Raw genomic sequence first — 24,320 nt, 5'->3', positions numbered from 1 at the left:
AACTTTCTAACCAAATCTCCCCATGGCAGAGAGAAGAGTTCCTTTCTCCCTTCCTTTTCTTATAAGACTACAGTCCTACCAGATCTGGGCCCCACCCTAAAATCCTCATTTAATCAGAACTGCCTGCTAAAAATCCTCTCTCCAAATACAGTCATCTTGGGAATCACTGCTCCAGCATACACGTTGGAGAAAGCCACACCACAGTTCAATCTCTAAACAAGCTAGATAATTGTTCACCATTTTGATAGTTAAAATCCCCCTTAGTTTTTAAAAAGCAGTTTCAACTTTTCAGTAAAAACAACATATAGCTGTTTAAATAGTACCAAGATGTGGTGATATTTTATTTGTGCTCTAACAAATAAACTTATCGGGGGATCAGAGGACAGAGCCAGCCACTAAGTTAGACATGGAGGTCAGGCAGTGGTGGCACATGCCTTTAATCCCAGCACTTGAGATCTCATGTCTTTGCTTAGGAAGGACACATGCCTTTAATCCAGGAAGTGATATGACAGGATGCAGAAAGATATCTAAGGCATGAGGAAACAGGAACTCACACTCTGGAGGCTGAGGAGTTGGCGAGGTGAGGTTTGCTGTGGCTTGTTCTGTTTATCTGATCTTTCAGCATTCACCCCAATATCTGCCTCTGAGTTTTTTATTAATAAGACCATTTAGCAATTTGTCTTACACCAAGAAGTCAAAATAACTGGATGTACCTTAAACTCCCACAGATATAGGTAAATTTTTGGAGTGACGCCCTACTTCAGTAAAAACCTGAAACTAAAAATATATTTGCTATCCTGAGACTAAGATGCAACTTCCTGAGTAGGCTTTCATAAATCAGTTTTTAAAAGCTGTCCTTTGGTGAATATTCCATTGCCACAGTTGATGGAATAAAATGATGCCATGGCTATGGACAGTGCTTGTTCCATACCCTGCACAGCGTTGCATATCCACTGCACCTCCTAGGGCCAGGTAATAATTTGGACAGTGCTAGGGGTGTGGTGCAATGATAGATGATAGAGCATTTGCCTAGCATACAAGAGGCTCTGTTTTAATTCTTATGAGGGAAAAAAATAGACAAGAAACCCCTATAAAAGGAGACCGCTTCTTCTCCATTAATCTTCCATAAATACTTATGACAAAATGTATCTCAGTTTGAGCTGTCTGGTTTCCTAGTCTATTCAGGAACTCTAGGAAGCTGTTCTTAAAACTGAGCCCACACTTGCCACCTCCTGTTCAGAGTTAAACAGTTTCTTTGAGCCAGCGTATCCCATGGGACGTCAGTGCTCCTGAGCTGTCAAGCAGACTCAGATCACCTACGTGTGTGGCTGTCTCTGGAGTACCTCTCTGACTGATAGACTCGCATCCTATAATGGAAACCAAGAACCATTGAAGGTAACTTACTTCGTAGGGAAATGGACTAGGGCCTGTCCACTTAGCTATTGGTAAATCCACTTGCAGATAACAAATGTGCTGTGGGTGCTGACATCCAGCTTATTATGGCCCAAAAAGGCTGGGAATCGCAATGAAATAAAATTCAGTGGACTCAAGTCATCAGGCCAACCAAAGAATGGATAACTAATAAATATATTAATGAAAATGAACATATGTATGAGCCTTCAAAAAATTCTCATACACTTCATTGTTTGCTGAAATTATTTTCATTGTCTCATTTATTTAAATATTTATACATATGAGTGCATATATACACCTAACACTTCTATCTCAGCTCTATCACTATAAAAATAACAACTGAATGTAAATAAAAATACACTGTCAATAAACTGAAAATTAAAACATAGCTTGTTGCCACATAGCTTGCTGTATGTTAACATGATTATACAAGGTAATACAGGCTTGCCTTTATTCTTCAATTATGAAAACCTTAATTCTTTCATGATTCAGAATGACATATTCATAAAGCACTCAATTATATTTGATATAATAAAAGTAGATGTTAAGTAACATTTTAGATAAGATTATATGCCTTTAAAATATACTTTGTCATATAAACTAAACTATAATGTTACAAGTACCTTTTATGATTACTGGTTTCTTTAAAAATCATGAAATACAAAAAAAAAAATATAAATGCCGAAAGATAAATCTCAGAGATGAGTATATTTTTCCTGTCTTATTTTTTTAAGGGTCTTTCTATGAAGCCTAGGCTGGCCTGACCAACTCACTGTGTAGGTCAGGCTGGAACTGAATTCTGAATTCTCCTGTCTCAGCCTCCAAGAGAAAACAGGTGCACACACCACCACATGAGGTTCTCTCTGTCTTTTATTTTGTTGGTTTTTAAAATTAATATTGTTACTTGACAATTTCATAAGGTATATAATGTATTCTGATTACTTCCCCCCTCTTATCCCCCTTCCTATCATTATAAAGCCCCCTTCCTCTCCCCGGCCCCTCCTTTCCCAGCCTCATTCGGTGTTCTTTTGTTTTGTTTTTAACCAGGTTTCTAGTACTCGGCAGGCATGTATTTCCTCCTACAGAGTGGGTCTCAAACCAATCAGAGAGCAATTGGCCACCCCACAGCAATAGAGCCACGACTGTACAAGTGGGCCTGTAGTGTTTAATAGATTGTGCTCAAAGATTGAAGGATCCACAGAAGGGTACTTTTGTTCTTCTTTGCCATCTGTTGCTCTGGTAAACTCCATGAACAAAAGCAAGTTGGGGAAGAATGGGTTCATTTGGCTTACAGTTCCAGGTTGCAACACATCATTGAGAGAAGTCGGGGCAAGAGCTTAAGTCGCAACTGAAGCAGAAGCCATGTAGGAATGCAGCTGACTGGCTTGCTCCCAGGCTCCCAGTCAGCTAACTACCTTCCTTATACAGCCCAGACCCACCTGCCCAGAGATCAGCACCGCCCACAGTGGGCTGGGATTTTGTGCATCAATTAGGCATCAAGAAAATGCTGAACAGACATGCCCACAGGCGAGTCTGATTGAGGCTATCCCCCAATTGAGACTCCCTTAGATGTCATGGGGCTGTGTCAGGTTGACAGCTGGCGCTAATTAGGAGACTCCCCTAGCAGCCTGCAGAGCACCTTCTGGGACTCTTTCTTTTCAAATGCACAATTCTGGAGGGATAAAATGAGAGCGGCAGGCTTGAGAGCTTATACTTGATACCCTAAGGTTTTCAATTGTCTAGACTTGCCTGGGGGTATGTGACTTTCAGCATTAAAATGAGGAAAGTTCCAAGCAAGCGAGGGAGTTCACTCACTTGCAGTTTTCTTCTACTCAAACATGTGTACATTTTAGGCAGAAGCTTCTCTTGTGTTCTTCACCCAATTTTTCAAATGTTGGTGAAACTACAATGCACGCCTTCTTATCCTCTGTAATGCTCTGGATGGAGAACTGCATCTTACCGGAATACAGTCATTTCCAGGGCTCTCAAGAGAGAGGTTACAAGGAGGTGCGGTCTGTTCATAGTCTTCAGCCAGAAGCTCCTCAGGGTTTCCCGTGTTAGTGCTCCTGTGGACAATGAGGATTCTGTCCCAGTCCTTGCAAGAAGCTTGGATCCCACACACCCTTGATACCTTACATAGCATTTGCTCAGCTTTCATTAGCTTTACTGGTCACACTAGAACTTGTTGGGATCAAAGAGCTCTTGAATCATACAAAAACACTGGACTCAGTATTCAGTTATTAAAAATAAGTCATCTAAATGATACCAAATAGTTACATTAGAATATCATTAAAATAAGTACATAAAATTTAATGCTCATTTAAAAAAAATCTTCTTGAGTCCTTAAGCATATATATCTGCCAAGTTAAGAGTAATTTCTCATAGGTCATTTTAGGCCTACATAGTTATTATTTGCAAAGAATCGTTTTAATATATGGAAAAAGTAATGATCTTGAGTTAGATTTGACTTGAAATATGCTGGAATCTTAGTTGCTCCATTAAAAACAAAAAACATTAATGGTGTAGGAACTAGCCACTTTGGACGGTTTTGGAGATCAGCTTTCTAAGAAATGTCCTAAGCAAGATCGTATCATAACAAAGAATGATCACCTGCCCTCTCACACCCAGGAAGTCAACACCTGTTTTCATTTTACAACTTGAAATGCCCTCCATGTTCCCCTGAATATTTTCAATTAATTATCCTCCTAGGAGATAGTCAGATGTTCTTGCCATAACATAATTTTTTGTTTCACATATGAAATTTATCTGAAAGAGAGCTGATTGGTAATGCAGGGAAGTTTCCAGGACCCATTTCAGGGTGTTATTAGACGGATACACTGAGACTGCAGGGTTCCTATTCCCTGTGAAGGTAAAGAGAAAATTTCTCATCTTAATTAAAAGGTATGAAAAGAGAAAAACATGAATGACACAAATCTATTTGAAGGATAATTTTTCTCACTCTATTATTTCAAATTTTGTGTTTCAATCAGTTCTTTCCAATTCTTCACAGTCTTTTTGGTTGATTTTTCAAAAATAATAAGATCTGGGTTTATTTTTGTCTTAAGTTAGTTCATTTCTTTTATTAAAAACACTTTTACTTTCTTGGATTGAAGCAAAGAAAAACTGTTTTTTTTTTTCTTTGACAAATAGAAAAGATGATTCAGTAACACAGCAACCGTGGAGACTTAGTACTTTTCCTGGAAAAAATTATTATTAATGTCTTCTGCAATCTGAATACCCGCTTCAAGAGGTGAATATTCAACAGTAAGAACTCATTTCTATATTACTTAAGCAATGACTTTTTCATGCTGTGAGAGATGGCACTGTAATGGGTCTTTTTTTTTTTTCTTTCTATTTAACTCTGTCCTAGCACTCACTCTGTAGATCAGGCTGGCCTCAAACTCACAGAGATCCACCTGCCTCTGCCTCCTGAGTGCTGGGATTAAAGAATGGGGTGCGCCATACTTGGCATAGGTCTTCTTAATCAAGACACTCATGTATAATTTCAAGTCCCTTAAATCACACAAAGCAGGCACAGAATTCCTCTATCTCTAATTTTAATGCCTATAAATATCTCAAGTCAGAATAAAGATTTGGAACTAACTCATATCCCCAGAGAATAGTCTTGGTTATAATCACCCTTTATATTCATCTCTACTTAAATATTTTATTATAGCTGACAGGAAGTGAAAAATATATAGCAAATACAGATGGAAGTGATGAAAAACAGAGGGTAGCTATGAAATCAGAAACTGAGAAGCAGTAGTGTGTGTGAAAAGCATGCAGATAATCCTTTATACTCACTCTAGGTGTACAAAGTCTTTGGAACTTCCTGTGGGTGTACAAAGCTCCTGTCTCCTGCAGAAAAATCAGGCTCTATTTGCCAGCTTTGAAGTGCTCCTCAAAATCTAAGGCAATGGCCCAGGTCATCTTTTGCTAGGTCTTTATCCTGCCAGGGTGAAGAATACACAAATTCCAGGGAACATCCAGGTTAAGACTTAGGAATTAAACATATTATTATACATTGTGGGATAACTATCATATGATAGTTATTGAAATTCTGTAGACAAATGAACCCAATGGGTTTTCAGGAACCAATGAGTTCAGTTCCAAGTGATGGCCTGAAAACATTCTCCCACACAATTAGCAATACCTGTAAGATTTAGACTTTAGTTTGCAGCATATATGCATGATGTTAGCAACAGCTATTCATCTCTGAAGGTCACATTTAGTATCATTTTACAGAAAACCAAGGCCCATGTTTCAATTTCCAGAGACTTGTAGCTATCTCCCTCCATAGCCACAGTGAGAGTGGGGACAAACAAGCTCCTCCTCTTCCTCCCAGCTCTGGTCCTCTGAAAGAAAAGTGTATCCTAAACAGTCATTAGGATAAGACCCCAAACCTCTCCATAGCCAGGGGAGACAAGCCACAGAAGGGGGGGGGTGCAAATCAGTGTTCGAGCGTGCTGCACAATTTCACTTTTCAGACTTAAAGATAAATTGCCTCGCAGGAGGCTGACTCTTCTGTCTGCTGTAACTGGAAGGTTCAGGTTCTGTGGCTGCATCAGAGCCACGAAAGACGCCGGTGACATTTATGGGAGAAGGTGGGGATGGAAACCCCCTGTGGTGTCTCTAGCCTATAATCCTAGCATTTGGAAGAGTGAGCAGGAGGGCTGCCAAGAGTGGAAACAGCCTGAACCGTGAGTCTGTGGCCGGCTTCAGTTATAGAGCAAGACCGTGCCATGAAGAAGGTTTGGAAGAAGAAAAGAAGGAGGGAAAAGGAGGAGGAGGGAAAGAGGGGAGGAGGGAGAAGAGAGAAGGGAGAAAGAGAGAGGAGGAGGAGATAAAATATTTCCTTTAAATGTATTTCTTGTAACAAGCTTATAAATGCTAGTGATGGGTGGAGACATGACTGTATCCATAATTGTAGAAATGAAGCATGGTAAGGTAACACAGTGTTCTTCCATCTTCCAGAGCTGTCCTGTATCATGTCTTTGACTGGCATTGGGCCCTATGGTATACATGAATCATGGTGACTAGATGCTTGACTTTTTTTTAAGCACAAATGACTTCATTTATATTGAAATAGGGCAGAACAATGAGTGGGTGCCTCTTCCCAGCAGGGACCTGACCACATTCCCTGTCTATGCTAATATCACCTGTGAAATGCACAATATTAAAATTTTAATCCTGACAGCTGTAGTTTTGTTTTTCCATCTAATAATTTGCTTCTTCCTTTTGGCAACTTAATCACATGGTCCTGGATTTTCTCATTTATAGAATATAAGAATCACAGAAAATAATATCTGAAGGTTTTTCTAACTGCAATAACTCCACAGAATTATTTATCACTCTATGGGGGTTGAAATATGTAAAAACATGTGGTTGGTGAGACTTGAGTTGTTCATCTTTGAGGAAAAGTAAAACACAAATAAGGGGGAAAGAAGACTAGAATGATCTCTGGGGTACTGAGTGGTTGCCAAAGGTAAAGAAATTAATAAGGATTAAGATTATATTGTAAGAATATCTCCCTGTTAGTTGATTAAGTATGGAATTGTGGATGCTTAGTTTGTTTAGAAAATCCATACAGGGTGATGAACAAAGCCTGCGGCATGTACATGTGCATAAACTAGCATCCAAGCCTCCAGTTCTAGCTATGGAGAAGTTCTAGAAATAATGACAATCCAGTAGCAACTAGCAAGGCAAGAGCAAGGTTATTGGTTCTAAGTATGAGTTCCTGACAAAAAGACATCCAGGCTGTAGCAGAACACAGAAGGGGAGCCCAGAAATCCTGTGATGCCAAAAAGAGCAAAGATAATGATAGAAAAAGGAAACCCCTTGGAGGTGTGCCCCTATTTGAAGTTCCTGAGTGCTGAAACATGTGAGGACTGTCAGATGACAAGCCATTGACTCAAACAAGTACCCACTAGTCCATGTTTAATCAACCAACAGGGAGTGGGAAATACTCTTCCTCATGATAGAATCTCAGTTAGTAATGTGAAAGAAATGGAAATTAGAAATGTCCTGAAGGCATATAGAAGAAAAATTTAAAAATGCTGATATTAGTGGGCAAAACCATAGGAGGGATAAAGATCTACACTTAACTAATTAAGAAGGAAAATCCCATATTTATAGTGGAAAAACAGTAAACACCAATTTAGCCAAGTCATTGACATTCACATCAACAAGAAGACACCCAACACTTAGCATCCCCTGACTTGATGCCTGAAGAGGACATAGTGTTCCTTCTGCTCTGACTCCAAAAGTGAATAACACCAGCTGATTACTGAGAAAATAGCAGATGGATATACACTGAGGGGCATTATACAAAATGACCAGCCCATGCTTTTAATGAAAAGTCTCAAACTTGGCCTGGGGATAAAGAGCAGGGGGTAGAATGCTTATAGAATATACATAAGGACTGAGCATCACATTCCCAGAGCCATACCAAGAAAGTGTGAAGAATTTCAGTTGTCACAGATTGAGTAGAATTAAGACAGGACAGTTTGATGTCAGATGGCTCCATGACCGTATCTCAAAAGAAAATCAGACAGTTGTGGAGGAAACTGGAAACTAGAGAAATATGAATAAGGTTTGGTAGTAATTCTTTTTATTGTACCATTATTACCGTGTTCCTTTCAAACATCATACTGTAGATACATGGGATGTTTATAGAAGAGGAGGTTGGTAAATGTGGACAGGAGTTCTCAGAAGTTTCTTACAATTTTTTTGCTAAGTACAAAATCATTCCAGTTTTAAAATTAGCGAAAATGACATAATTATAAAAATATACAGATTTTGAAATGATGATGACATTCATTTAACAAATAGTTATTGAATGAATTCCTTGTGCTGGTCAGCTTGCTGAAAGACATCTAATGCTTCCATACACATTTATATTTATTTTAAGTAGTCTTTATCACTGATGTTAAGGTAGGAGCTCTAATATTAAAAAAACAAAGAACAGATAGTTTTATTTGTAAGGGTGACATGATCACAATAACAACATAGTAAAATACTCTTCACATTGATCTAGTAATACTACATACCACAGAATCATATGGGGCATCATAAGTTAACTCTAAAATTTATATAGATGATGAAATATATGACTGTACAAAGATTAATAACAGGTATTAATAATGATATACTTTCAATGTATAGTATTTAAAATGGTGTGATGGAGAATAAAAAGATATTAATGGGAAGTGAGAGAGGACCAGACCATACTTCTCTTTCTCTGTGAGACTTTAGCATCACATTCTAAAGGTTAGCTATATAATAATTGGTATTGGGATAATTGAAATATTTTGGGAAATGGTAGGTTCATTTACTAACTAAGCAAATATTTAAATTTCTACATATTTTAAGAACAAGAATTGAATGTATAGCCAATTCCACCTGCATGAAATCGACTTCTAATAAAATAAAGACCTAAAAAAGCTTTAGGTTTATGAGAAGTATTAGGATAATACAAGAGAGAATTGCCTTTACAATTTTGGGTGAGGAAAGACCTTTCTTCCTAGCACAGACGACCTGTATAAGAATGGCCCCCATAGACTCAGTGATTTGAATGCTTGGTCACCAGGGAATTGTCACTATTAGGAGGTGTACCTTGTTGGAGGAAGTACCTCACTGAGAGTGGATTTGGTAGTTTCAGAAGCTCAAACCAGGGCTAGTGTCTCTCTCAATCTTCTTGCGGCCTGAAGATCTAGATGTTGAACTCTCAACTTCTCTAGCACCATATCTGCCTGCATGATGCCCCACTCCCCACCATGACTAATGAACTAAACCTCTGAACCTGTAAGCAAGCCCCAGTTAAATACTTTCCTTTATAAGAGTTGCCATGGTCATGGTATCTCTTCGCAGCAATAGAACACTGACTAAGACAGGACCTATAATGTATTAGAAGAAAAATAAAGATTTAACAATACAACATTCTGAATTTTTACAGGATAAAAGATACCAAAAATAAATTTAAAATGTGGAGAAACAGCTGTAGATGGGACTTCTATGCCAACCTCCTTCCCCATTCCCCTTTCTCAAGACACAGGGAGTATCATGGGACAGGGATCAGAAAAAACACAAGAGCCAGAGCTGTGAAATTCAGTCTTTACACAGGAACTCACAGCAGCAGTGGTCAAATGCACACAATCCACACAGGATCAAGCCAGCCGAAATTCCAGCATGGCTGGAGGAGGGTTCCAGAGATTCTGCAGCTAGCTGATGAGTTGTTGGTATCTGCTTTGAGATGGAACGTCATTTTGGGGGGCATGGTTTGACCAGTAGCAAACTGCCTATCCCCCTGTATGTTGCCACACACCAACGAGCATGTGGACAGCACTAAAAGGACTTGGTGGGTTATGTAAAAATCTGTGTAAATTGACAATTTATTTTAAAAGAACAATAATAAAATGTATAGTGAATAAATAAATAAAAATTAAATCAACGTGAAGGTACTTTCACCAGATTGGCAAAAATAATCTGATTATTAACATCTGATGTTGATGTTTGTTTGTATGTAAAGCCAAGAATTCACATAGGTTGTGTAATACTGTTGATAATACAAATTAATTTCAGTGACTCTATCAAAAATATTCAAATGTATACAAAGAAAGTGTGATTTGAAAGATTATTTGAATTGTTTGCAATAACAAAATATTAGAAGCAACCTCAATATTCCTTGAAATAGAAATGCTTAAATATTACAGGATATCCAGGTATGATTAAAATACTTACCAATAAATATAGCAATCTAATGGGAGATAGGGGAACAATGGGACAGGAAGGGTTAAATGGGGTGGGGATCAGAGGACAGGGTAGAAGAGGCAATATGGGGAAGGCAAACTAACTCTAAAGGCTTTTTTTAAAGTCATATGTGGAAAGCTACTAAAGCATCCTAAAATATATATGTAGGGGTTTTTGTTTGTTTGTTTGTTTGGTTGGTTTTTTTTTTTTAACTCTTTGGGGGCCTGCCACACAGTTTCCAAATAAATTCAAAGAGACTTATTCTTACTTATGAATGCCTGGCCTTAGCTTGACTTGTTTCTAGCCAGTTTTTCTAACTTAAATTATCCTATTTCTTTTTAACTACATTTTGCCTCTGGGCTTTTTACCTTTCTTCATTTTGTATATCTTTTCTTCTTACTCCATGGCTGGCTGGGTGGCTCTGTGGCTGGCCCCTGGAGTCCTCCTCTCCTTTTCTCTCTCTTCCCACTTCTCTTCTCTAGATTTCTCCTCCTATTTATTCTTTCTGCATGCCAGCCCCACCTATTTCTCTCTCCTGCCTAGCTATTGGCCATTCAGCTCTCTTTATTGGACCAATCAGGTGTTTCAGGCAGGCAAAATAACACGGCTTTACAGAGTTAAACAAATGCAACATAAAAAAATGCAACATATCTTTGCATCATTAAACAAACATTCCACAACATAAACAAATGTTAACACATCTTAAACTAATATTATACAACATATATACATATATAGAAAGTTTAAATGGGGTTATCTTATAGCAATACAACAAAACCCCTACTAGCTACCACCGACTGGCAAATGAAAAGCCAGTACCAAGAATGGATTACCTCTTTTAGAGTTGCTAGCCAAAGAAGTCCCATAGACCCCTCAATAGTGCATCTTATTACCATAGCTCTTGGTTACCTTCCATAATTTGATGGTAAAATCCTACTGCTGAAGACACTTCAACTGAGTTATAAAACAGAGAGAAATCAAGCTGGTACTGACCTCAGACTTTCATCCCTGCTGGCTAGCTTTCATAGTGCTAGAAGGTACCATGCATGCTACCAGGGGAGACAAGGCATCACCAGTCTTAAAACTGTCTTAAAATGCAGCTATAAAACAGCGAGCCTAGGAAGATATGCCTTCTTGTGCAATAGTGGTACAAATGTTATAAGAGTAACCAAACACTTTCTGATTGGATTTAGGGTCCATTCCACAAGATGGAACCAGTGACAGCATGCACATGACCTGTTCAAACTCAAGCCAGGCAAAACCTCAACATGGAGGAGGTAGGTGGGTATGAAGTCTCCCTAGCTCAGCAGCTATTGGAAATCAATAGATGCTGGAAGAAGAGTTAGTTTTCTTTAAGGATGTGAACCCCAGAGGGTCAACCACACACTACGTGTTGGCCTTACACTCAAGAGTATTTGGGCAACATCAATTAGGCTTGATGAGAAAAAAAAAAAAAAAAAAAAAAAAAAAAAGACAGGAAAATAAAAAGCCAGAACACGTGTGGGTAGAGAGGTGGGGGTAGATCTTAAAGGAGTTGTGGGGTGGATATGATCAAAATACATGATATGAAATTCTCAAAGAGTTAATAAACATTTTTAAGAGAAAGAATGAAATAGTGTTACAAGTATAAACATGGAATTTTCATCAAGGTATTTCATATGTAAAATAAGTTGCATGCCAATCAACAGAGTATAACTGTATACACATATATTTTCACTTTATACATACTTGTAGGGGAGGAGGGATGTACATTGTGATTGTATTTGTTAAACAATAATCATATAATCATTGGGTTGAATTTTTATTTTTATTTATTTGTGTGTGAGTGAGTGTGTGTGCGTGTGTGTGTGTGTGTGTGTGTGTGTGTGTGTGTGTGTGTGTGCCACATATGTGCAAGGACCCACATAGTCCTGAAAAGAATGTCAGATTATCTGGAGACTAGGATGTTGGAGATACATGTAGTTGTAAGCCACCTGAAATGGATGCTGGGAACTGAATTTGGGTCCTCTGAGCCAACAGGAGCACTTTTAACCACTGAGCCATTTCTCCGGCCTCCTTCGTCTGCATGACTACATTGAGCACACATGTGTGTGTGCTCTACGTAACTGAAAACATAAAGTGAAATAAATCAAGGCTTCCACATGGTCTAGGCAGTTCTATGTCACTGTCACTCTTCTCTCCAACTTTTAAGGTCAAACTTAGAAGGGGAAAAATTAGCTTAAAGTAGAATATGCAACCCAAAGTACATATTCATTAGGTTAAATGAAACGTTTGTGTCTTTTGTAAAGCTCTGAAATGTGAATGACCTCCTTTGAACACACTCATTAAGTACACATCAGGTGAAAAGCTGAAAGGATTATCTGTACAATAATTATCTGAGAGGATGAAACTGGGTGTGAGGAGCCAAAGACCATCCAGCGTCTCCTGAAATCATGGCTGTTCATGTAGTACACGTCCAGGATCCATAAACCTGACTCCTGGACTTCAGTAGCTGTCAACAGAATGAACTGAATAATTTCAGTGCATTTTTTGCACATTACAGAAATAAACTGTAGACAAGATCAAGGGGAAACAAATGGAGGTCCTACCAAACAAGGTATAAAGAAACCCTGAGCAAAACAAAAGTTAAGAGGCAGGACTAGACATGAAAAACCAGAGGAGTGGTCGAAGAGACAGCCCAGCAGCCAAAGGATATGCTTCTCTTGCAGAGGACCATGTTTCATTACTTTGGATGAGTAACAACTGCTTATAATTCCAGTTCCATGAATCCAACACCTTTGCTGGAGCTGCACTTATGTGCACATACACACACACACACACACACACACACACACACACACACACACACACACACAAATAGATAAGTAAGTAAGTAAGTAAGTAAATAAATAAATAAATAATAAAAATACCTAAGACAAATCTGGAGGAAATATTTGACAACCAGTGGTCAAATAATGGAGTCACTGGACACACTTTTTAAACATGCATTTGAACTCTTTAAGACCTATGGGGGGAACTGGGCAGTGGTGGCACACACCTTTAATACCAGCAATCAGGAGGCAGAGGCAGGTGGATATCTGTGAGTTCAAGGCCAGCCTGATCTATAGAGCGCACTCCAGGACAGCCAGGATAGTTACAGAGAAACCCTGTCTCAAAAAGAAACAACAAAAAAGCACCTATGGGGGTGGGGCATCTAGAAACATGCAGTTTTCCACCCATCTGCCAGTTGCTCAACTTAGAAAGCCACGAGCCATTTTTGCTATTTCTCTTCTTTCCATCACTTTGAGGAAAATTATGTCATCAATTCAACTTTCAAAATATCTCTCAAGTCTTCTCCCTGCCTTTGACTGCCGGCGCCAATACTGACGTTCTGCAGTACACACATCTCACAGCGAAGTCACAGCGATCTGACTTCTCAGTGTCATCCCTGCTCTGAACACCCTACCACAGGGCAGCTCTGCGGTCTTCAAAGCTGCCTGTTCTGTATTCCGTGTGTGCATTCTTCCCCATGCTGTGAAAGGGTACTACCCTGCCATGACCTTCAGGACGGAAGTTCTTGCCATGAAACACCTTCGCTTCTCCAGCTTCCACACGAGCCTCTTCTGCTTGCGAGGCTAGCTTTTCTTTCTTTCTCTCCATGCATCTGGACTCAATATTCATGTCTCACCCCCAATTTTGTTCTCACTGATTCTTCTCATCAGTCAGACCTCATCTTAAGGAACAGTTGCCAACCAATGCTTCCTTGACCACTCTGTCAGCATCTTGATCTCAGGTAGCAATTACAGAACTGTGTAATTACCTACTCCTTTGAAGATATGCCTGTTTAATGTAGATTCCCCCTATTAGGTAGATTCCAAGAAAGTAGAGAACATGTCTGCCTCATTCACCACTGCACTTCTAGGGCCCAGCCTTGACATAGAGTGGTTATTCAGTAAATGAATTGATGAACATGCTTCTATAATTGGGTCCAGAAATACTTCAAAAGGATGTAAATGCCTACTAAAGTGAATATTAATAGGAATAACTATTGTTTGTGCTATTTAAAGACAGAAACAGTGTTATGTGGTTAGATATAAAGCCCTCTAGGGAGATAGAATGGCTCCCCAAACCATACAGCAGGATTGCAATGTGTCTTTCCACCATGTCTGTTTTACTATTCATAGATATAACAATAACTTGTAAATGCAGCCACTCAGAAGAGCAGCTGATCAATACTGAATAAACTCATGACAGATTTATGTGTTCATTATCAAATACAACAATTAAGTCACTTTGATCTTTTGTTCTTCTTTTTCAGATGTATGTGATTTGAATCTAGAGCTTCATGAATGTTGGGCAAATTCTCCAAGTTTTATCCATGGTCTCCCTTTGACATTTTAGTTAAATATAGTCTCCCTAAGTTTCTTAGGATGGTTTAAACTTATTCTCTAATGCAAGCAGACCTTTAATTTTATGATCTTCCCGCCTCAACCTCCCAAATAGATGAGATCTGTGGTATAGACAACAGACCCAGCTTAATGTGACCTTTGATTTTTCTTCAGTTCAGTTGCTGCCTATGTGAGAAAGATAGATAACTAAATTCTATGACTAAATGATGAAATGGGCTCACAAAGGTCTCTGGTCACATATTACTTATGCAGCTGAGGTAGCACCATCTTAGACTAAGCAGTGGTAACATGGTGGATCAGTCCATCCTCACAGATTTCCCTCATTTCCTCTTCAGCACTCGACACTCTTGGTTTTTCCCTCCAGCCTGTGGACCACATCACCACCAACTCCCTAACTGGCTCCTGTTCTTCTTCAGAACTGTCCCTCTTAGAGTCCCTCCCCTCCATCCATAACTCACTCCCTTGTTGATCTCTTCCCATCTTACAGCCTCCCTGTCCATGATGGTGGTTCCTGCCAACCTGTTTTCAGAAACTGATGATAGAAAATGTCTACCTGGCTTCAGTATCTAGATGCTGAAATCATCTTATCCCAAACTAAACTCTTGATGTCACCACAAAGCTAGCTCTCCTCTAGTTTCCTATCTTAGTCAATAATCCCAATTAGGGGCAGGGCCCTCTATGTGACTGGCTAGAGTGTATGTTTGGTCTCCATGGTATTTCCAGAAGCTGCTGTGCTAAGACACCAAGTGGAGTGAGCCCTGAGAAGTCACAAGTGTTATTAGCAATGTGGAGGCCCCTGTTGACCTCAGTAAGTTTAGGGTTATGAGTAGAAGCCTGATTGGACAGATGGAAGAAAAAGCAGGAGGAGAGGAATGGAAGAAGTGAGTACTCTATGGAACTTGTCCCCTCAAATGATCCATTGTTATGAAGTCAGCCATCTGGTCTGCACATGTCTTTGTCATGACTTTCTGAACGAGAGAAGGGCACACACATTTCTGCTTCAACTTCCCAGACAGATGCCTCAGTGACATTTCTGCACTCCCCTGAACCCTCTCCTATTGTTCTAACCTACTTTGCCCCATCCCCATGAAGACAAGCTCCTGTCTTCTGCCTTCATCTCAAACACCCATCATCCTCTCCACTTGGAACTGGCCCTCAGATTGTTTCCAGGTTGGATTTCCGTTGTCCCTACTAACATGCACTAATATGGCCTCCCTTAGCTCCTGGAAGACCTGAGCTACACAAAGTTCTTCACACTAGCCATTTGGCATCCAAGTCTGACATCTGGCTAGTTTGACTAATGCCATAGCCTGGCTCCTCCATGACATCACACACAAAAAAGTTGATGTGCTCAGCTAAGATCTTGTGAGAAACATGAATTCAACACATTAATGAGAATTATCACAAATGATATTTATTCTCAGTTTACAATAGTATCAGGTCTTCTTAAACTCCCCATACACTAAAAGTATTTTAATCTGATAGATATGGAGATAGGAATTTAAGTGACAAATAACAGGGAGGTGGTTAGATGTTCAGTGATGAGCTAGAGCTGGAGAAATAGGTTGTGATAATAGAGATATGGGGATATAGGAAATAGATATATAGATATAGATATAGTATCCTAGTTAGGGTTACTATTGCTGTGATGAAACACCATGAACAAAGCATCTCGAGGAGGAAAGGGTTTATTTGGCTTACACTTCCACATCACAGTTCACCATCAAAGGAAGTCAAGACAGGAACTCAAGCAGGGCAGGAACCTGGAGGCAGGAACTGATGTAGAGGTCAGGGACGGACACTGCTTACTGGTTTACTCCTAATGGCTTTCTCAACAGAGCCCAAGACGACCAGTCCAGGGATGGCCCCACCCACAATGGTCTGGGCCCTCCCCCATCAATCACTAATTAAGAAAATGCTCTACAGCTGGATCTTATAGAGGGTCCTGAGGTGACGGATACAGCAATGCATGGTGTTGACCTATGGTGATGGTGCAGCAAGGTTCTTGTCAGCCCTGGACTCACTCAGAAACTGAGAAGAGCATGGGCAGGAAACATCACAGAGTCCCGACGTGGGAAGTGTATAGATTTTTAAAGCCTTCCAGACCCGACATTCTAAGGGTGAGTAAGAGAAGTCAGAGTTGAATTAAGGCTGAAAAGGGTGAATGAGAGCAGCATGCCAAACCAGGTCCAGAGCTAAGTGCTGGCAAGTTAGGATCTATAATCAAGTCAGCAGAAGAGCTAAGAAGATTGGAGGAGTTGGGGCCGTTGAGAAAAACCACAAGAAATTACAGTGGAGAGCTCATATGTACCGAGTACTTACATTGTACCAAATGTCATTACATGGGTTTTCTTCTCCCAAATTAGGTGCAAATGTCTTCATCTTAAAAAATGAAGTAACCAAGACAGCTGAGAGTGGGCAAACAGCTCTTTCCTTTGCATACCTCATAAAGTGAAAATTAGGGTTAGACATCAAGCAACTTCAGTTCACATACTACTTCCTGGTGTCTCCCTTCACTTAACTGGACTCCATTAACAATTCTTTTCGAGGAAATTGTCTTGAGGACCTATTCCATACCATATGCTGTTTATGCACAGTGCTAGAGCTCCCAGCCTCTGTCTGCTGTGTAGCCACAATCCAGTGGGAACTCATTATGGAGTGGCAATCTTGGAGCAGGGATTTCTGCAAGCATTAGGAGCATGGCAGTAGCATTCATGAAGTGCCAGGCTTCTGAATGCCTACTGAGCTTCATGCAGCATACTAAATGTTCACAAATGTCATAGATGACAAAACGGGACGTTGATTTTATGCATGCTAACTTCTTAGCAGTTGTCAGCCCAGGGAAAAAAAAACTGTGAAAATCTCAGGAGTAGCCCTAAGCAGTCTAACAATGCAATGGAGGTGTCCTAAAGCCTTGTTTGCATCTAAAGTGAAAGTAGACCAGTTGGCCCAGATGGGATCGGCAGGAAGAAGCCAAGAGATTTCCAGTAAGTACATGGCTTGAGAGTTTGGATGAAATCCAAGCCCCAAATGCTTACATCAGAGTCATCTAAAGAAAGCAGGGAAAGAATGAGATTGTAACTAAGAAAGGTCAAGCCTAATCAATGTAACCCCATCAGGACAAATATGTTAAAAGAAAGAATGGTTTGAATAGAACTTTAAAAAGGGTTTAGCAGAGTAGAGCTCTAGACTTTACCAATGCTAATCCAATTTTACCTGACAGATCACCAGAGAGGACTTAGCTCCCTGTTTGTGGGAATCTCTCTTAATATTATCTCAGGATATTTGCTTCAAATTCCATGTATATGTGTAGTCTTCCAACTACTAATAAGACTTTGGCATCAGAAATTAGTATCTAGATTTCCAGACAAATGCTTAAATTGGAAGCCTTAACAAAGGCATCAATCTTGTATAAATATGAATAACATTGATCTCTGAGAAGCTGAACTATCACTGAGGGAAAAATCCTGCAAGATGGTAATATCTAGGCTTAGTCATTTTCTGGGACCTGATACACAGACTTAGAAGGACAGAAAGCCAGGAACTGGGTTATGAGGAAATGGATACCATGCTCTTAGGGGACACTCTGAGGAGACTGTTCTGTGATGTCTTTGTAACTGTGCTAATTGTCAATCTTAAGACAGGAAAGGTGAAAGAGATGAGAGAAGAAAGAGTTAAGGGACAGCAGGACAGGGCACAGGAAGGATGGACAAGGTGAAAAAATGGCATGTCTGTGTAGAGAAATGTCACAGTGAAAGCCGCACATATGTACAATTACTCTGCACCTGTGACTAGTTTAAAATCCACAGGAGACACTGCTTAGAAAGTGGATTAGCAGTCAATAATGAGTCGCAACTGGATTTGTCTCCCTCTTGGCCACTGGAGGAAGATGGGGAGACTCTTTTTACCTCCTGGAATACACAAGTGAGAAACAACTCCTGGGACTTTGCTGCCCAGCTCAGCTTTGGTGCAAAGCCAACTCTACTGGACTTTGACTTTATATATCACCTTTTCTTAAATTTTTTACAATTTTTGTCTTTATTGCTAAAGAACCATTTTGTTTGTTTGTTTTTGCATTCTTGGATTTGCATTGAGAAAATGAACTCTACCTCCATGGAGTTGGTGGTTGAGGCACCTGTGTGGATCTGGGATGCCTTGAGATATGCTTTTCTTGTGTTGGAGGCTTGATGCTGAAGATCATCTACATCAGGTGCAGCTACACTGATTTCTGTGGCAGGAAGTCTCTCTCTCTCTCTCTCTCTCTCTCTCTCTCTCTCTCTCTCTCTCTCTCTCTCTCACACACACACACACACACACACACACACACACACACACACACACTGGTTGAAGGCTTGCCTTTGGTACCCAAAACAAATCATTCAAGTGTCACATAGGCTTCCACAATCCGGTGTTTAGTAGATACCCATGAACCTAATGTGTAAATGATGGCCAATGGAACCTTGGAAACAACACAGTTTTCAAGAAAAATTGAACTTTTTTAGTGACTGAGGTTTAATTTCAAGTGAGTTTCTTCGTAGTCAGGCTACCTTCAAATTTACAATCTTCTTTCTTTTTAATTTTTTTAAAATAAATTTATTTATTTATTTATTTTACATCCCAGCTATAGTTTTGCCTCCCTCCTCTCCTCCTGTCCCTCTCTCTAACTCTCTGTTCCCACCCCACCCCAATCCACTCCTCCTCCATTTCTGTTTAGGAAAGGGCAGGTCTCCCATGAGTATCAACAAAACATGGCATATCAAGTTGCAGTAAGACTAAGTACCTCTCCTTGTATTAAGGTTGAGCAAGGTGACCCAGTATGAGGAGTAGGGTCTCAAAAACCAGTAAAAGAGTCAGAGACAGCCACTGTTCCCACTGTTAGGAGTCCCACAAGAGGACCAAGATACACAACTGTCACATATATGCACAGGGCCTACGTCAGTCCCATGTAGGCTCTCTGGTTGTTGGTTGGTCTCTGTGAGTCCCTATGAGCCCAGGTTAGTTGATTTTTTTGAGACAGGGTTTCCCTGTGTAGCTTTGCGCCTTTCCTGGATCTCACTCAGTAGACCAGGCTGGCCTTGAACTCACAAAGATCTGCCTGCCTCTGCCTCCCGAGTGCTGGTATTAAAGGCGTGCGCCACCACCACCCGGCTGATTCTGTGAGTTTTCTTGTGATGTCCTTGACCCTCTGGCTCCTACAATCCTTCCTTCCTGTCTTCTGCAGGATTCCCTAAACTCCACCTAATGTATGACTGTGAGTCGCTGCAACTGTCCCATCAGTTGATGGATGAAGCCTCTCTGATGACAATTGGACTAGACACCAATCTGATCACAGGAGATGACCAATTCAGACTACATATCCACTATTGTTAGGAGTCTTAGTTGGGGTCAATCTTCCTGTCTTTACCTCCTGTTAGGAGTGCTGGGATTACAAATATATGTCACCATGTTCCATTTCGGTGTGTGTGTGTGTGTGTGTGTGTGTGTGTGTGTGTGTGTGTAACCACAATTTAAAGCAAAATGTTTTAGTCTAGTGTGATGACACATGTAATGTCATCCAAGTACTTGGGAGGCTGAAGCAAGAGGATTGTGAGTTTGAGCCCAGCCTGGGCTACATCAGGAGTCTCTATCTCAAGACAAAAACAAAAATTATTTTCACATAACGTAACCTTATTACTCATTTTATACAGTTAGTAGGGTTAAGTATACTCACACTGTTGTACAAGAGATCGCTAATCTATCTCTCCCATCTTGCAAGACAGAATTGTGGACCCATTAACCATAGCTCCCTATCCCCTATCTCCAGGCCCTCAGCAAGCACCCATTTCCCACTTCGTTCCCTTTGACTCCTTATGTACTTCATACAGTATTGGGATCATAGTGTTGGCCTTCTGCTGACTGGCTTACACCGTGCTTTTCATGATAACCTCCTCCTCAGCTGTACCTTCTTGTGGGTGAAAAGCAACATCCTGGTGGCAGTTAACTTTTGCTTTGATAAGCCAGTCAGCATGCTGAGCCTCCTTCCTGGGATCTCAGTATTCACAATGGCCTTATTCTTAGTGCTTTCCAAGTGAGGACCCAGGACTAGATAGGCCAAGCAACTAGCCCAGTGCCCACCAGGAGTGTTAACGCTTCGTTCACACTTAGGTAGTCAGACCTCTTCACCACTGGAGCACACGGCCTCTCGCCTACATTTGTAACTTGCCTGTAGTGTAAAGGCATTCTCTCCCAAGGTGGCCAGATTTTCCTCAGATGAGAACCCTGGTTTAGTAACTTTCCGTTTCACAATATCTCCCAAGCATTCATCCTCAGAGTGTACACAGGCTGACATGCGTTTCTACAAGGAAATTCGATGTGGTTAGCATAGCAGATGCCCTTGGACCCTCCCTCAATCTGAGCCCACCGACATCTTCCAGGGATACTTTCTAGGTGCCTGATGGTTTTTCTCTCCTGGGCCCTGAGTCGTCTAGTACACAATTGTGCCAGCATACCTAGCCAGCATGCCAGGCATCTGAGGATCCATGAGGGGAATGTTATTATGTCTGGGATGGGGGTGGGAGGTAAATATCCCACCCACCCTGGGCCTCGCTCCTCCTTTGCATTCTTCCACCCTTCCCTGTCCCGGTGTCCCCATCTGTACTTCCCAGGATGACTCAATAAGCTTCTTTCTCAAGTCCACCAGGGATCCCAAACTAAGTCAGTCAACAAACACCAAAATGGAATTGCAATGCCCATCACTCCTCACTTGATTATTTGGAGCAGAAAAGTGTATCCTCAGAACAGATGTGTGTTTGGAACATCCAGGGAGACACCATCTTGACAGGGGGTCTCGGGTAAACACGACTCTGAGTTAAACACCTCATCTGCCATAGCATGGAAACACTCAATTCCAAAGGAACTTTGCCAGCCTTGTTCAACAGCCCCCTGGTAAATGCTGCAGACACCGAGTCATTTTAAACAACAAACAGCATAAATTAAATTTGAACTGCAGTGTACATGTCATTGTTGGCTCTTTACAGAATAAATGCAATGCAAGCTGAGCAGACCTAAAAGGCAAGTCATTTCCTCTGTTTCTGAGGAAGCCACCTGTGGGTCGCTGTTTACGGGTCCTAAGCGTCACCCTTGGAGCACCGTCAGGGGGTGCACAATGGGTCTGCATGCCTTTCCCATTTATACCACTATTGAGATAAATGAGGCATTCATGAGAAATAAAACAGTAAATGCATGTTACACATCGGTTTATAAAAGGCACAGAGCTATTCATCCAAAAGAGAAATACCCACATTGAACTCATTAGAAAATGATGAAAACACCATTTTGTCATAGTTCTAAGCAGCTGGTTCTAGTCGAGGTGAATGGAAGTTAATCAATCATAAACAATCAAGCAAATGCCCTGGACAAATGTTGGACATTTCCTCTTAGCAAGCAGCAGTCTACAGTGCACCTACGGAAACATGGCAGACACACCTCACAACGCCAGAGTGGGAAAGGAGGAGCTTTGGTAGCCTAGGAGTCCTTAAGTACAAAGGATGCCCCCGTGTCCGTAAAGACTCACACAGGAAACTCAAGAGAGAAGCAGAGACAAGCCTAGTCCAGAACAAAGGATTCCACAGCAAATATTTGCACTTTCAGTTCCTTAAGGAAGTGCTTTTCTGGAGGAGCTGCGCACAGCATGAAGGAAGGAAAACAGAATTCGACTAGAGGACGCTTCTAAGTGGTAAAGAAGTTGCTTTTAAGTCAAAATTGCTTGGGAAATTACCACGCTATCATCTGCACTGGTAACAACCCCACAGTGCATCCTTCCACAGCAACTATGGAAGAATAAGTAATAGGGGAAAGGGGACAAACCATAGGATGAGATCACAGTGAATGATCACTTTCCATTTCACAGAAGGAAGGAAGGAAGCTTGAGAGAAGGCAAGTGGAGACTTTTTCTCATTTACTCTGGACTGTTTCCATCTTCAGAATGCCATCTCAACAATCCATTCGGCTTGTCTGCCTTATCTATCACTAGGTGTGTCTGAGGTGCCTATTTTTAGAATGGAAGATTCTGGAGGATGAGAGTATGATTTATTCATGGATAATGCAGTGGTATTTGTGGGACAGAACTAGAAACAAGCGTCTATGTGCTGCTATGAGAAGGAAGGCAGTCTGCCTCATTGTGCACGGTGCTGTTACCACCATCGCAAGGAGCCTGCTAGAGAATGAGATGCTGAGTAGTCACAGGCGGACACAACACCCTCTGCAAGTATGGATGATATCTTGAGATATTTACCTGTTTGTGCCTGTCAGTGAAGTCCAGCAGAACTTTACAATCTTTGCAGTGAAGCCCAGAGCTATCATTAGAAGACATGAATATAAATAAATATAACAATGTATGTCGGGTCTGTCATCTTTCAATACCAACATTTTAAAATTTTGATCTTTTTTTTAAAAAAATCAATTTGAAAATGGTCAAATATTATGTAGATTATATGGCATATGACTGAACCTTTCAGGATAAAAAGTATTGTTTCAGCTTAGGGCTTTGTGTTCAGGTAGCATATGAAGCTTGGATGAAAAAATACAGCAATCATGTTTTTTTTTCAATGAGCTCATACTCTGTAGAAGGATATCAATTACTTTTACAGAAAGTTGTAACTAAACATATAAAACGCACCTATGAATCAGCATATCTTTATATACAGGTATGTCTAATACAAAAAAAAAAAATGTGTGCTCATCTTTACTCTGAAATAGCCCTAAACTTGTCTTTTTCAATAACAGCAGTGTGTGCAGATATGTAAGAGGTACACAACTCCTCTGACTTGTGGACTAATAATATATATGAACACAGTTCAACAGTCAGTTACTTTTCTTGATGCTCTGGCCAAAAACTTGACAAGCTGGCTCTCAGTTTGAGAGCACAGTCCTCACGGCAGCAGGGGCAGGAGCTGCTGGGCATGTTGGTACTGGAGTCAGGAAGCTGGGAGAGGGATGGATGATGGCCTGCACTCCTCTTGCTTTGTTTCTTTTTATTTGTCTGGAACTCCAGGCCATGGAAGGGTGCCCATACTCAGAGTGGGTGTTCCACCGTCCACCAGAGTGAGACCCTCCACTGGAAATGCCCTCACAGACTCACCCAGATGGTTGTCTCCTGGGAAATTCTAAATCCCATCAGGATTAACCATTGCAACCTGTGTTTTTTATTTCTTACTTCCTGCAAAAATTATCAACACATCTACTCTCTCAGAGTATAAGTTTACTGAGCGAGAAGGAAGGGCCTTGTTCTCATTTTGGGACATCATGCATACGAATATTTGTGTGTATTCAGCTTTTGGTACCTGCAATAAATAGTTGACATAATCATTTTGTTTAAGAGGAGTTTATTTCTGCTCTTGGTTCTGAAGGTTTCAGCCCATGGCTGGTGAAATCCGTTGCTTCTGTGCCTGATGCGAGGCAGTACATCATGATGTGAGCTCTTGGAGGTGAGCTTCTGGTTCAAGTGACTGTATGATTCGCTGAGACACTTGCTGAAGTGAGAATAGAAATGCCCTGCAGAAGTAAGGATTGAAATATGGTAATGAGCTCATTTTTCACAGATAATAATAAAGATAATGCTGTATAAGCTGCTCCAAGAGTAGCCCTAAAGCTGGATTAACCCAAGTCAGCACTGTTAGAATATATCTTTGGCAACTGGCTTACTGTTTTAAACACAGAATGAAAGCTTACACCACACACACACACACACACACACACACACACACACACACATACACACACACACACCACAGT

Source organism: Peromyscus leucopus, chromosome 5, assembly GCF_004664715.2.
Source record: "Peromyscus leucopus breed LL Stock chromosome 5, UCI_PerLeu_2.1, whole genome shotgun sequence".
NCBI lineage: Eukaryota > Metazoa > Chordata > Mammalia > Rodentia > Cricetidae > Peromyscus > Peromyscus leucopus.
The sequence above is the reverse complement of the archived record's forward strand: the minus strand, read 5'-3'. Positions refer to the sequence as shown.